Here is a 13888-nt window from a genome sequence, read left to right as displayed (position 1 = left end):
GCATAACCTTTCTTTTATTTGAATAATAATGTGGACTTGGCTCTGCAGCGTTTGTTTATGTGACAACTCCCAATTAAATTCAAAGCCTAAACATTTTTCTGTTTTTACCACTTTTTTGGGTTTTTTTGGTACAGCCTTAAAAAGAGATCTATTCAACATATGCTCCGTTTGCAGGTGACAGAAGCAAAACCTCTTGTTGTTCAGGCTGATGTCGTGCAGAGGGAGTGAGAGAGCTGCTGGAGAAGGGAGCGTGCAGCAGCAACCTGGCCTCTCGGCTGCTGCACCATGTAGGGCTCCCGCTTGCTGCGGCCATCCAGGAGCTTTCTTCTGGCCCAGCAGGTTGCACTGTGCACATTTGAAAAACAAACCAGTATGAAACGCTTTCCTGAAAACGGGCACGAAAATGTTAGTGCTTGCAGTTTCCTTGTACGATGCGAAAATTTTCCCCTCTTCTCTTTCTTTAAAGGGCAGGAACCTAAGCCAAGTCAGATGGGCTGGGACATTTCCCAATTCTCTGATGCTTCATTGTGCTCAGTACATCAGTGTTGTGGGTTATTTTAATTTTTAAAGCGGAATTCGAATTTCTAGGTCCGGTGGACTGCATTCTGCCATCTCCCTTGTATTAACTGCTTTTTTTTCATTCCTACAATAATACTTTCATTGGACAACTTGGGGGGGGGGGGGGAGTACCCTTCATGAATAAATACAACAGCACAGTGGTCTTTGGTGAATGATTGGCTGTAGTTTTGGTGTTAGTCTCTGATGCTAATGAAGATCTGTATACTACTTAAATTTTGTATAATGTTAAGCTGCTCTTGTTTACATATATGTGATTCGCTAGTTATTTCTGATTTTATTCAAGGTTTTTTACAGACAGAATTACTCGGCTAGTCCAGAGCAAATATTTGCACATGCTTAAATGGAAGAGATTTTGGACACAGCAGTTATTGAACAGCTTTATCCTTTCTATCAGGTAGGAACCAAAACTTAGGATCTAGCACAGTAGGTGTTCATGAAAAATAAAGGGGTAGCAATGGCTTTTTTTCCATCCAAATAAAAAGCTATTAATGTTAGGGGTAATTTGTCTCTGGACCTTCACCCTCAGCTGTCTGCTTATGGTCAGTGTTAGCTGCTTAGAGAGTCACTATTTAGACTGCAATTGCCTCTTCTTCATAGGGTTGGAAATATTATTTGTAAGCATTTAGGAAGGAAATAAACCTTTGAGATTTCTTCAAGCTAGGATTCCTCATGCAGTGGGAGTGCAATAACCTTCCAGCTAATAAGGGAAGAAGAAGATGCAGAAATGGAAAAATGACAGTGTCTCTTTTATACACATAATCAGGAGAGACTTAGGCACATTAAGGAGGAATACAACGATGAAGTTCAGAGGGCTGCAAGACTTTCAGCAGGAAGGGGAAGTTTCCTGACAGGGAAGAAAAATCCAGTGAATATAGTGACACAGGAAGATCTGATGATTTACATATGGTGGTTAGTGTGTCACCTATGCTCTTTAAAAGGCATTCACTGTTTTCTCCAGGTAAGACAAGCGTTTTTTGAACAGTGCAGTATTATTATGAAGCATTCAAATCTTGGATAAAAAAGTAAACTGAGGAAGATCAAATTCAATGTAGAAGAAATCTAGAAGTTTGTAGGTAGATATGCGTACGTATGACATATGAGATTATGAGATTGATTTTACTAGAAAGGAAGTACTACAGTGATAAAGTTGAATTTAGGTAAGTGGGATAATGAGCTCCCTGGCTGCAGTGTAGATAGTGCTGGGCTGCTTGGATCTGGGGAGATCCAGTGTGAGAAGGAAAAAAATTTGGAGAGACTTTTTTTTTCTTTATTATTACTGTGATGAAGTTTTGATAGAGCAGGACACTGTCAAGGGGCTGAGTCATCTCAATGAAGTCTGTAGACTTGAAGAGTATTTGTTTAAGCATCACGAAAACAAATCTGAACACTTATCTAGTTTCTTTAATGTTTTTATTATATGAATGCTACAAGTAATTGACAGTGAGTAAACTTCTGGAATTACGATACCTATGGTCTGTTTTTTCTCTTTTGTGCTTTGTTTTATTAGTAAATTTGCAAGTGAACAGTTTTTATGCTTTCTAAGTGACTGAGAATAACAACAGTTATTGTTCTTAACTCCAGGTTCTCCAGCATTTGCCTATTTCTCACAGAATGAATGTGGCTGATGAGAAACATCCTGGTGTGTTCCAAGACAACTGGGACAAATTAAGAAGTGCTTCTGACAAGAATTAAGACATTCTTAATGTTGATATGTTTCCCTGTTCAGGACTTTTATGAAGAAATGGTGAGAAATGATCAACTTTCCTTTAAAACCACAAGTCCTACAAATAATGCATTTGTTGATGTCTGTTCTTTGAGAAAGGTCAACAGTGCAAATGTTGCCATCCTTGGTTTGTATGCTTGAGAAATTCAGAGTGTGGCTTTTAAAGTCAGCAAGAATCCTGGAAATCTGGTGCCCAAATTCTGGAGTGTGGAGCCCTGAATCTGCAGTGGTCACTCCTCTGGCCTTACTGTGCCCTGGGCTTCAGGAACAGGCAGTTCAGAAGGATACTTGTGGGATTAACTCTGTGAAGAATCCATGGTGTCCAGATTATGCCAAACCATGAAACTCATCCTTCCAACTTTCTGCAAGAATATAATTTAAAATATTTCTGTGGGTGGCCTGTTTCTGAAGAAACTGAGAAGAGAGGTCTTGTTTTGAGACATGCTGAAGTATCTCTAGAAAAATCTCCTTGTGGTTATTTTCAAGTTCTCTTTCCATTTGAAGGAAGGGAGGAAGTGATGTTGTTTATGTAGAGTTACCTGTGTGAGTGGTACTTAGCAAACAAAGTAGAGTTCCTGTTGCAGAGTGTTTAAATCCTGTGATTTAACCCATGCTTTTACAGACAGAGTGGGAACAGTGTGGAACTCTAGGAGCTCACAGGATTGTCTCTGGAAAAGCACAGCCCCTCTCTCCTGGGCACCTGGCAGGGTGTACGTTCCCTCCTTGCAGCTCAGAAGTGGGCTGGCTGGGGCGGAGGAACAAAAAGAGGCTGTGACTTGTCCACCCCATCTTCTTTCTCCACTGAAAACCTCTACCACAAGAGATGTACCTGTGAGTCTGCACAGGGGAGCAAGGCACAGCCCTGACCTGGAGTAGCACTGCCCAACTAGTGACAATTAATTGAGAATAGTGCTAAGGAAAATGCAGATTTACCTGGACAGATAAGACGCCTTTAGCCCTTACTTAGTGGTCTGACTAAGCTCTTGACTGGCTGTGCTGGCTGGCGCCATAGTGTAGACCCTTATTGGTATTAATAAGCAACTCAGAAATGCTCTACCTAATTTTGATCTTCAATATCTGGTTATCTAATATTTGAGGAACAGTATCATATTACCATCATAAGCTTTGTTCATCTGCTACCTAGATCTGAGCTTCATAGATGAAACAACAGAATGATTAAACAAGACATTAAAAACAAAGCTGAAATAAAACATGGAATAGAAACGCAGATGGCCCTTTATTGCTGAAACAATGAGATAGTGAATTAGATTACATGTAGTTCCACTAAACCCCAAGAGTTTTGATTAACTTTAGCAAACTGTAACTTACCTATTAGGTTATTTGTGTGTATCAACAGTACCCACTAGCACTGGATAAAGAAGAATCAGTTGATGCTTATTTGGACTTTCAAAAATCTTTGGAAAAGTAGTAGCAGAAAAAGTGCTGCTGATGTTATGTCTTGGCCTAAGACAAAAATGAACCGATGAACCAAACAAACCCTCAGTGTTAAATATACCTGCCAAAGAGCTGAAGAAAGGGAAGGAAAGATGACAAAACTTACAGGAAGACAGCAGTTTGGGCTCTTTAAGGATGAAGGAATGCTGATATCCTTCAAAGCCTTGAGCAAGCCTGAGATGAGGTAAAGGAGGAGAAAACATTTCAGTTCTTCTAAAAATGGATGCTGTGTTGCCAACAGACTCTTCAACACTAATACCAGGCCAAACTCAGCCATCCCCATTACACCCTTGTTTCAGAAGTTTGCAGTTGCAACATCATGCCAGAATCAGATACCAGTGGAGTAATAACCCTGGAATAGTAACATACTTAAAGTTCTTCTGGCATGTGAAGATTTGGGAGGGCTGTGTGTGTGAGAAGAATATTGTACACCCCTGAGCCAGGACTCCGTTCAGGCAGCAGGATTTGTTAGCTGGCATCCTCTCCGTGCTAGAAGGTAGGCACTCCTCCAAGGAGCATGGAGGTGCCCTGACCTGCAACCTGTCAGTCTTTCAGGGTCTGGCAGAAGGCCCTTTCTTAAAGAAGAAATTAAAATAATAAAAATCCATACAATCGGGGTTGTCCCCCCTCCCCTGCCGTCACATTCCATTCTCTGACATACTTTTGCTTCAGGACAAAAAAGGGGAATTACATAAGCAAAGTGTGAATGCAAAGCAAGGGGCACAGACTGCATTGCTTACAGTCACCTTACAGTCATATTGCTTAAAGTGTTGGTGTTCTCCAGCTAGTTTGATTATGGCTTTTTGCAGAATCCTGCCACAAGGACCCTGGATTCACTTTGCCCCAGCACAGCACTGAAACTGAGAAGCTGAAACCTCAGCTCCAGCTTCTGCTTTCTCATTTTGGTATGGACTATAACCTTAAGAATCTAAGAACTCAGCTGATGAGATGGAGCTCTTTCCCCTGGTAACAGAAGTGTACTTCTCAATATTGAAAAAGAGAAAAAAGGTCTTTAAAAGTATGGAAGGAAGTTCCATTTATTACAAGTCAGTTCTACGTCACAGAAAAACAAGATTGTGTGTATTTTTGCTTTTGACAGGAAGCAGCAGAAAGGCCTGGCTCGCTCCCACTAAGCTATATAACTGCTGACGTTTATATTTTCAGCATCATGTCTCTGAGTCTGTACCTTTGTTCTCCCAGCTCTCACTCGTGCTTTTTGTGCGTTTTTCTCGAGTTTTCCTGCCCTTGTGTGAAGTCTGCCCGAGCTGTGCTACCTCCACTAGAGGTCGGCTGCGACACACCATCGCTCCGGACCTCACTGAGCAGCTGCAGCTCAGTGGCTGCCTGCAGAAAAATCCCGGGGTTTGTCTTCTCTGTCATCCAGAAGGCAAAACCAACTGAAAACCTCCACCATATGTCCCGGGTCCAAAAGAGATGCATAGGTGTTAAACAGAAATAACATACTGCTGTTAAATGTACGGTTTGCGTTACAAGTGGCACCTTTTATGAGAACAGGTGGTACAGCTGTAAAGGACCAAGGTTTGGTTGCATCAACTGATCTGTAAGTCTTTCATCAAATTAACATTTGACCAGTTCAGCTGAACTCAGTGAATTGTCAGAGATAAGCACAGGCAGACATGTTTACACAACTAGGAAGTAATGTAAATTACCTTCATTGCAGGCTGGCAGTGGCTTATTAATTTTTAAACAGGATTTTCAAAGTACATCATCTAGGCTAAAGCTATTCCTACTGAAGCCAATAATAATAAATCTGCCATTGGTTTTGACTGAAAGACAGTGGTTTTTAAAATCCTGGTCTTTTTGGAGGCTCCAGGGTTAACAGCACGGAGTTTCATAGTGTCTGCTGGAAAGGAAAGAAAATACAGGACCAGAATGTCTCCTTCATCACTTCATCATTCCATTTATTATTTTTTTTTCAGCTGGTCGTATGTAGTATTACTTTGTACCAGGATTTAATATCTGGCTTAGGAAACTTATAACAGTACTATCTCCTTTTATGCTTTAGGTTGTCCAAAAATTTAGAAGTGTCTTCTGCATACAGCATGTGATGATGGTGCAGAGGCTTCTCTGTCAGAGAATGTGCTAGATCCAGCCAGGGCTTCGAAAACGAGAACCAACTGGATCCCTTTTTTAAAGGTAATTATGAGGAACTTTACTTTTTTAGTTGTTCTAGTTTTCAGGATGCACCAGGATACATTTCAGCAATTGAAGTCTAAAATGTTTATTTTGACAAATAAAGTGATGATTTCTTTAATAACTCAGGCCTTATCAAATGGCTATGTTTCTCTATAGTCAAGAGCCCCTTTTCATGTCTTTTGAAAATAAGAAGTGAATGTATTGCACTTTCTTTACTAAATATTGCCTCCTATACCAAAAACATGTAGTGATATTCATAAATTTTGTGGTTGCTTCTATGTCAACTAGATTAAGCTTATAGTAGATCCCTGACAGCAAAAGCTCTTGATAAAACTGAAACAATGGGAAAAAGTGAATAAGCTGGTGGAACTTCATTCAAAATTTGTAGAGGTAATATAACTGAAAGTGATTTAAAGTTATTTGAATTTATTTATTGGACACTTCCAGGGAAATTGCAGTATCTAGGGAAAGGATGCCTCAGGTTTATGTATCATGTGTATATGCCTGAATTCATTAAAGACCATTACTAAGGTGCTACAGATAATTTCTTCCCCTCTTTCTCAGTTCAGTGGTTTCAAAAGGAATCTTGCACACTTGTATAAATATTCAAAAGCTCTGAACTTCACCTAACTCAGGTCAAAATCAGCCCTGGAATTTGTGTCAAAGGAATTGTCAGAACAGCTTTTCTTTAGTGTGAGCAAGCTTCAGACCTGTGCTCAAAAGACAAGGAGATTTGCTCCAATAGTGAGGTATAAGTTTAAAACTTGCTAGGGCATGATGTGCCCCAGGGAAACGTTACTGAGTGTCTCTATTTTGATTCTGGCTTCACGAGTTCTCTTGATTCTGATGATATATTGCCATTTCTGGCCATTTTGAGGATGTCCTGTAGGACAGCCCTGTCTAGGCTGCCTGCCATCCAGCCTCCTTGGAAAAATGGCAATGAACATTCACAGATGAGGCTGGCTTTGCATTCACAATGCCCCTGAGGCACCCCTAACACCTTGCATCGTTGTCTTGCAAATGGTGATCATCTGTGAGCAGTAGCATTCATTTGTCCTAATTGCATCTCATTCACTGAATGTACCCTGCAGGGCTGACCTGCATATGCCCAGTAACCTCTGCTTATTCCACCTGCTGCAGATGCATGAATGAACTGCAGGTGTGATACGCTGGCCAGGTGTACTGGGCTCTTGTTAAGTATTTCCAGTGAAATTTTAGCAGGTCTGGTATCCTCATCTGTAAAATGGGTATAACAGGCATTCTTTGCCTCTTAAGGATGAGGAAAACTAATGCAACTAAGATGGTGAACTGCTACTATAGGACTGGATCTGTATAAATATTTCAGTCGGTAAAACTGATGTGGCAATCAGAGGATGAGATTACTGCCTGTCATTCCCTGGGTGAGCCTGAAACACTATGAACGATAAGGTCACCTTGCTGTTCAGCTCCCAGTTTTACCCAGCAATCAGAAAATAAATCCCTTCTCTGAAGCTGTGAAGGAGTTGTGCCCCTCTGTGCTCTTTCCTATCAATAACCACATTTCTGCCAAGTGGAAGGTGCTTGGTGACCTGTCTCCTTCTTCCTTCAGTATCTGGATGGTGTTAGGTACACCAGAGCAGCTTAAGCCATGTCTCTGGCTCACATGAGGCTGTTTCAGCCCTAAATGTCACCGGGCTCCTTGGTCTTCTCTCCCCAAGGAACTACTGCTGCAGTCCATCCAAATACCTCTGTCCTCAGGCTTGAAGATCCTCTGCTGTCTAGAAAGAGGGTAGTGGGCTTGTCAGAGAGGTCCAAATGATGCTGTGAATGTGTTTGACTTGTGAGCAAGCCTTGATTTGAGACCCTTGTGGGGATTGCTGCCTTCCTTGGGGGTGCTAGCTGGAGAGAGGAGGATGAGGCTTCTCATCTGCATGGGGACTGTGGATGGCATGGAACAGAACAGGGGAGAGGGTGTCAAAACAGCAAGCAAAGCAACATGAAAATACCGATGGACAGGCAGAAGCAGAGAGTGCCAGCTCAGCAGGGTAGAGCCCTCAGTGCTGAGGTGGACCACATGTAAGGATGGAGTCTGCTCTGCGCAGACATCTCAGGATTGCTTGAGATCCCATCAGCTTCCCATGTCCACTTTAGGTGGCTAGTTGCTTTGCCTACACCTGAAGATGACTTCAGTGAAACAGTAACAGGGAGCCTTCATAAGCAGTTTCTGTTGGGCTGAAGGCAGGAGGATGGTAAGGCTGCGCTGGAGCAAACTACACTGTAGCTTAGGAAAAAGAAAATGGAAGCTCCTGGCTTCCCACCCTGTTCACCTTCCTAAGGCCTCATCCCACTGCCTGACTTCTGTTTTTGTGTTTCAGTGTCTAACAAGCCTAAAATTAAATATAAACCTGAGGGAACAAAGGTGCTTGGCAGTGGAATGCCAGATGGTGATGGTGTTTAGTAGAGAAGTAGTAACAGATCAGAAGTCGTTGACTCACAACCAGTAAGAAAGCGAACCTTTTCCCCATGCCACATATTCACAAAACCATCCTTTCAAATCTTGCCACAACACGTAATTTTTCTGGAAAGCTGGGGCAAAAGCCATCACCATCACTAAAAAAGTAAAAATGGCTTTGTAGATCACTGACACAATGAAAAAAAGGTAATTCTCCTTGTTTTTTCCGTAGTGGCTTGCCACCAAATATATGTTTGGTTTTGCTCAAGAAACATGTACACGTCCTTAAGGGTGAGGGGTAACAGGAATGGAAAGAAGGGATTACCCAGTAGTTCTTCTCCTCCATAAATCTCAGTTAGAAAAAAAAGCGCTTTTGTATTCTTTCTTATCTGGTGTATTCCCTCCATTTGCTGTGACAGTCAAGTCCATTGCTACATTTTCACCTTGGAGACACAGCAGCAGACAACATTCCCAAATAAAGAAGCAGGAACGAGTGGAGCTGCAGAGGCTCCCTCACTGGATGCTCTCAACTGACCTTTACTCACTGTGGGATAGAGGCTGGCACACTGACTCATTTGCCTTTTGAATCTTTTGTCTGTATGTGATACGTTTTGAAACAAGGTCTCAGACACAGAGAGGGTGATGGAGGTCTCCAGGAACATGCAGCAGTGGTGTTTGAACCACATCCTGTGCGGTCAAGTTCTACCACTTCTTATGCATCTGGAGAGCAGAGCAACAACCATGTCTGGAAGGAGATCTATGCCTGCACTGAGCTCCAGCAGGTACTTACAACAGGAGATGATGAATGTGTGAATGTCAATTGACACATCTAGCAGGCGTTTGTCAGCTCCCATAGAGGGCTCCTCTAGCAGATTTCTGTTTGGATGCCAGCGTTCCCCTGTTTTAAAATTCAGTCTGCTGCTACCGTTGCTAAGCATGAGCTGCTCAGCTGCAATGTATAGTTGTATGGCAATGTCCACTCCTTGGTGCTCACTAGCTGCTGCGCAGCCACTCGTCCAGTCATAGCACAAACAGCGCGAGATTGCACCTACCTAGAAATAACTTGTATACGTTCCTGTAGCAGGGCTGGGGTGTGGATCTGGTCTTAAGAAACAGGGGTGTGCCCTAGCATTTGCTGGAGAGTGTGGTATTAGGGAATGGGTTAGCATGTGTGTACAGAGGAGAGGGGAGGGAGGATGGCTAGATGTCTTGGTTGCTGGAGGCCATCCAGCAGCTGAGCACCTGTGGACCTGAGAGCAGATGCCTGCTTTGTGCAGGGGCAGGTGTGATGGCAAGTTCCTTGTCTCAGGGAAGAAGTGGTATTTGTGGGCATGGCCTCACAGACCATCAGAAGCTGTGAGAGTGGAAACTGTGAAAGATCTTCAAGTTTTGGAGAGGAGAAAAAAAGCCACAAGTGGCCTAACTGGCAGGATAGCGAATAAGAAGCAGGACCTACCTCTCTGGTATCTGGGGAATGTGTAGTAACTGTGGCATGTCTTACATAGTGAGATCTGTGACTAATCCTCTGAATTTGAAGGTATTCCTTTGATGCAGATGGACTTTTATTCCCTATTTCTTTATTGTCCTTCTGACTCAGAAGTCATCCACATCTGCTGCTTTGGTAAGTATAAAAGAATTACATGCAGAACTGTTACATCCCAGAAGTTCCTGCATCTACAGTCCCATGCTTCATTTGGGTCACCCTACCCATGCCTGCCTGCCCACACCAGTGGGCACTGGTGGCAAGTTAAGAAAGGACTGAAAAATCTCCTTGCTCTGCTGTTGTTTTTTAAAAGTGGAAACTTCTCAGCTACAGGGGGTGGATACAGCCCCAGTGTTAATGAGAAGAACTTGCACCCCTGCACTTGGCCAGGACCAAACAGGGCAGCAAGTACTACAGGAGCAAGGGAAAGGGAGCAGAGGGAGAGAGTATTTAGTCTTTCCCCATTCCCTCTTTCCTGCCGATTAATTTGTCCCAAGCCTGATGCCAACTCTGTGTTCAAAATTAAACCTGCATTTTTCTATCACAAAAAGCTCCCACATGTAAAAACCATACAGTTCTTCCTACCTCAGGTTGACCCTGACCAGGAAATATTTGATTGCTTAATGAAATCTTCAGGAAAAAAACCCTAATATTGGGTTGACTCATGCAAGGTATATGATGATTAATTAAAAAAAAAAAAAGGAAGAAAACAGGATTGCACTGTATGTCTTCTGTTAAATGCACTGAGTCCACAACTGGATTGGGAAAAGAGTACCTTTTGGGGGGCAATGTAAAGGATGTGACTGATCTCAATTTTGAAACAGTCTAGTCATGATGGTTATTGAAAAACTAGCATTAAATCCTTTAAAAAAAGAGCACTGTCCAGGACTCCAAAAAGTTACATTTTAAAATAAAAATTCAGCTGCTACCCAAAAATGTAGCACCACTTTTTTCCTCATTTCACTTGCATTTTTCAGACAGCATTGTCTGTGTCTTTTTAAAGTGGCATTTTTAAAGGGGAAATTTTAAGTGGAAATGCTTCATCCCATGCTCAGAGCATCTACTTATTGTGATATTTAAGAGCAATGTACAATTAATGCTGTTGATTCGGGTAAATATATTGTCATTATATTTGACCCTACTTTGTTTTAAATAATAGACATTGAAGGTCCTAGTTTTTCTAAAATTTAAGAAATCAGACCTTTGGAGTCAACAAGGACAGGATGAGTGAGGATGATCATGCTTACTAAGGATAGAGAAATCAGTCAACAGATTATCACTGCAAAGATTATGTAAAGAATTCATTGTTTGACAGTTTGACATCAAGGTTTGTAGGACTTGAAGGAATTTTTGGAGGCAATACAGTCGTGTCAGCTTGCAAATTTATAGAACAGCCAACACAGTCTTGAGTTTGTCTGTGTCACTTCTATGCATAGCTTTGTTAGCATGTCTCATGTTGAGCAGGATAAATTTGACAAGCACCAATTTGTGAAGATATGTGAATAGAATTTTCTCCAATCAGAAAAAACAAAGCCAAAATCAATGCTATAAAACCCTTAACACACTGAAAAGAATTCCAACTTATGCCATCCAAGTTCAAATTAAGTGGTAAAATAAATTAGGATAGAGAAGTGGGTTAAGAGGACAAATTTTTCTTATTCTACTTGGTTGTCTGAGGAAATTAATTGGATAACACCTAGTAAATCACTGTGCATAATGTTCCACAGTTAATAAATACTGTGTGACTCATAGCAATTGTCTCATTTACACTGGTACTAATGTCAGTTTAATGTCACTGGTAGTGGTGGAGTTACTCCTGACGCATGCGAGGAGGCCTTGATGGAGTTAGTAGCAAGGCCGATGCAGCTGTTTTCCTACTTGCTGGTCTTCTGCTACTCTTTGTACTACATTGTTGAGTGTGCTGGAAAAGAGTATGAGAAAAACCATATCAAATTTAATTTTACAGAATGTTAGCTAAAGCATTTAATATATGCTTGTATTGGGGGTGTTGTGTATACATCACAGTAAAACTTTTCTACAGCCTAGTCTGATGTTCTTTGTTGCCACACTACGATTTTGCCCCACGCTTAGCCTATGGTCTGCTGGAGGCCAGAAATCTGTATTTCTTTTATGGCAAAAGGAAAAAGGATGACTAGGAGGTCAGACATGTCACTAGCCATAGCTGGGTTGAGGTTTTGATGAAAGAGATGTTCTGAATTTCTTCAGAAAATTTCCTTGATCTGACCCTTGCTGCAGTCTTGTCTTTGGAACGGGGATAGCTCTTTTATACAGCCCAGGGACCTTATAAGGATAAACCACTAAGGACTGGAAAGCAATTAAATATTGTGGAGTAATATGCCATGACAATTTCATTGCTGGCTGGATTATGAAATTCATCCAGTATGGCACTTTGTTTCTTCTTCTTTTCCTCTTGTAATGATAAAGCCTATGCATAAAGCTGTCAAATAAGAATCATATGCATACTTAGTACACCAATTTTTAACTACGTGTGTTGGAACTAGAAACTACCAAGAATGATAACACAGCTGATGCTCATGGTAGGGAGGATGTAAGAAGTATCAGCTCTGGTAAACCTCCGGCATCCTCAGAAAGAAGAATGAAAGAGAGTAAAAAATTATTTATACGTGTGTGTGTGTGTGTATATATATATATATATATACATATTTAATGAAACCTGAAAGAAGAAAGAAAAATGGTATCAACCTACTGTTTCTTGACAGGAGCAGTAGTGCCACTCTTTTCCATTATTCCATACAGCAGGTTTCCAGAACAGTCAGTCCCATAAGCAGCAACAGCCTTCTCTTAGACAACAGTCATAGCAAAACTGTCTACTTTAGAAAGGTTTAGAAATCTCCTTGAGTAACAAAAACATAATTAAATTTTTCCTTTCTGGAACAAGGTATAGTCATATGGGCAGCTTGCAGCTGCTAGGATTAGAAGAGGGCACAGTGACTGCCCACAGGGAGCATGTGGTGAGGAGCCTACTTGTCCCTTCTTCTCCCATGTCACCTGAGACTCCAGGAGCTAAAGGTAAAAAACCTGAACATAAAATTTGCAGAGATAGCAGTTAATTTTGTTAAGAGGGGAGCTGTCATCCAATTGAAAATGCAGCTGACCATTTGCTCTGGTTTGTTTCAGCAAGTGTGCCTGGGGATCCTTAATTACTTCAGGTCCATCAAGAGAAGCCTGACCAGCAGTACCGCCAGACACTCCTTCAAGGCTGGTCACATAATTCCCGGTGCAGAAGACACCTCCTTCATCAGAGCTGCCAAAGGAGACACTGGTGTTTCCGGTGGCCTGAGTTCTCAGCTATACATTCACTACACACCAACTGGCTACAATGTGAGGTACCACCTAAGTCTTCCAAAACATGTGCTTCAACAGGAGTACCCAATGCAGTTCTCTCTTCCGTGCAAACTGTTGTGATCAATTGATGAATCATCTGAGAGACTCAGGGCAGCATGTTCCTCAGAGCCATGTGTCTCGCCTTAATGGACTGAACACCTGTATCTACTAGTGGCCTGTACCAAACCTCTGAGAAACTTCAGGCACGTGGAAGTATAATGTCAATAATGCCTGCCAAATAAACATTTACTTAGAGAGGTGCTGCTGCTGACTATGTTTAGAATAGGAACTTTGTAAGTGTGGGATTATGACACAGAGATGTTCCTGAGAAATCTGAGGCATTTTGCAATTTATGGAAGTGTTTAAGTGACTCCTAATGACTTCCAGAAAGTATTGTTTAGATTTAGGTAGAGTTTAGAACTTACTGTTTTTTAACCTTAGATGAAGGCATGTGGCTGAAGGGATATATAATCAGTACACTTAGCTTCACAGACTGGAAAAAATAATTCCAAATTAAATTCCTAAGGCTGATCAAACTTTGGTTTCTCCAGCTTTTTTTTGTAAAATATACTGAACAGAATCAATATATCATGCTGACATTAGTGGTTTGATGTCATATGTACAGCATTTTGTCTTTGGAGGTGTAGAATTTCCTTGCAGCTCTGCTAGCTAACACTCATCCCAAAGTTCTCAT

This window comes from Falco biarmicus, chromosome 6 (assembly GCF_023638135.1).
Source record: "Falco biarmicus isolate bFalBia1 chromosome 6, bFalBia1.pri, whole genome shotgun sequence".
NCBI lineage: Eukaryota > Metazoa > Chordata > Aves > Falconiformes > Falconidae > Falco > Falco biarmicus.
The sequence above is the reverse complement of the archived record's forward strand: the minus strand, read 5'-3'. Positions refer to the sequence as shown.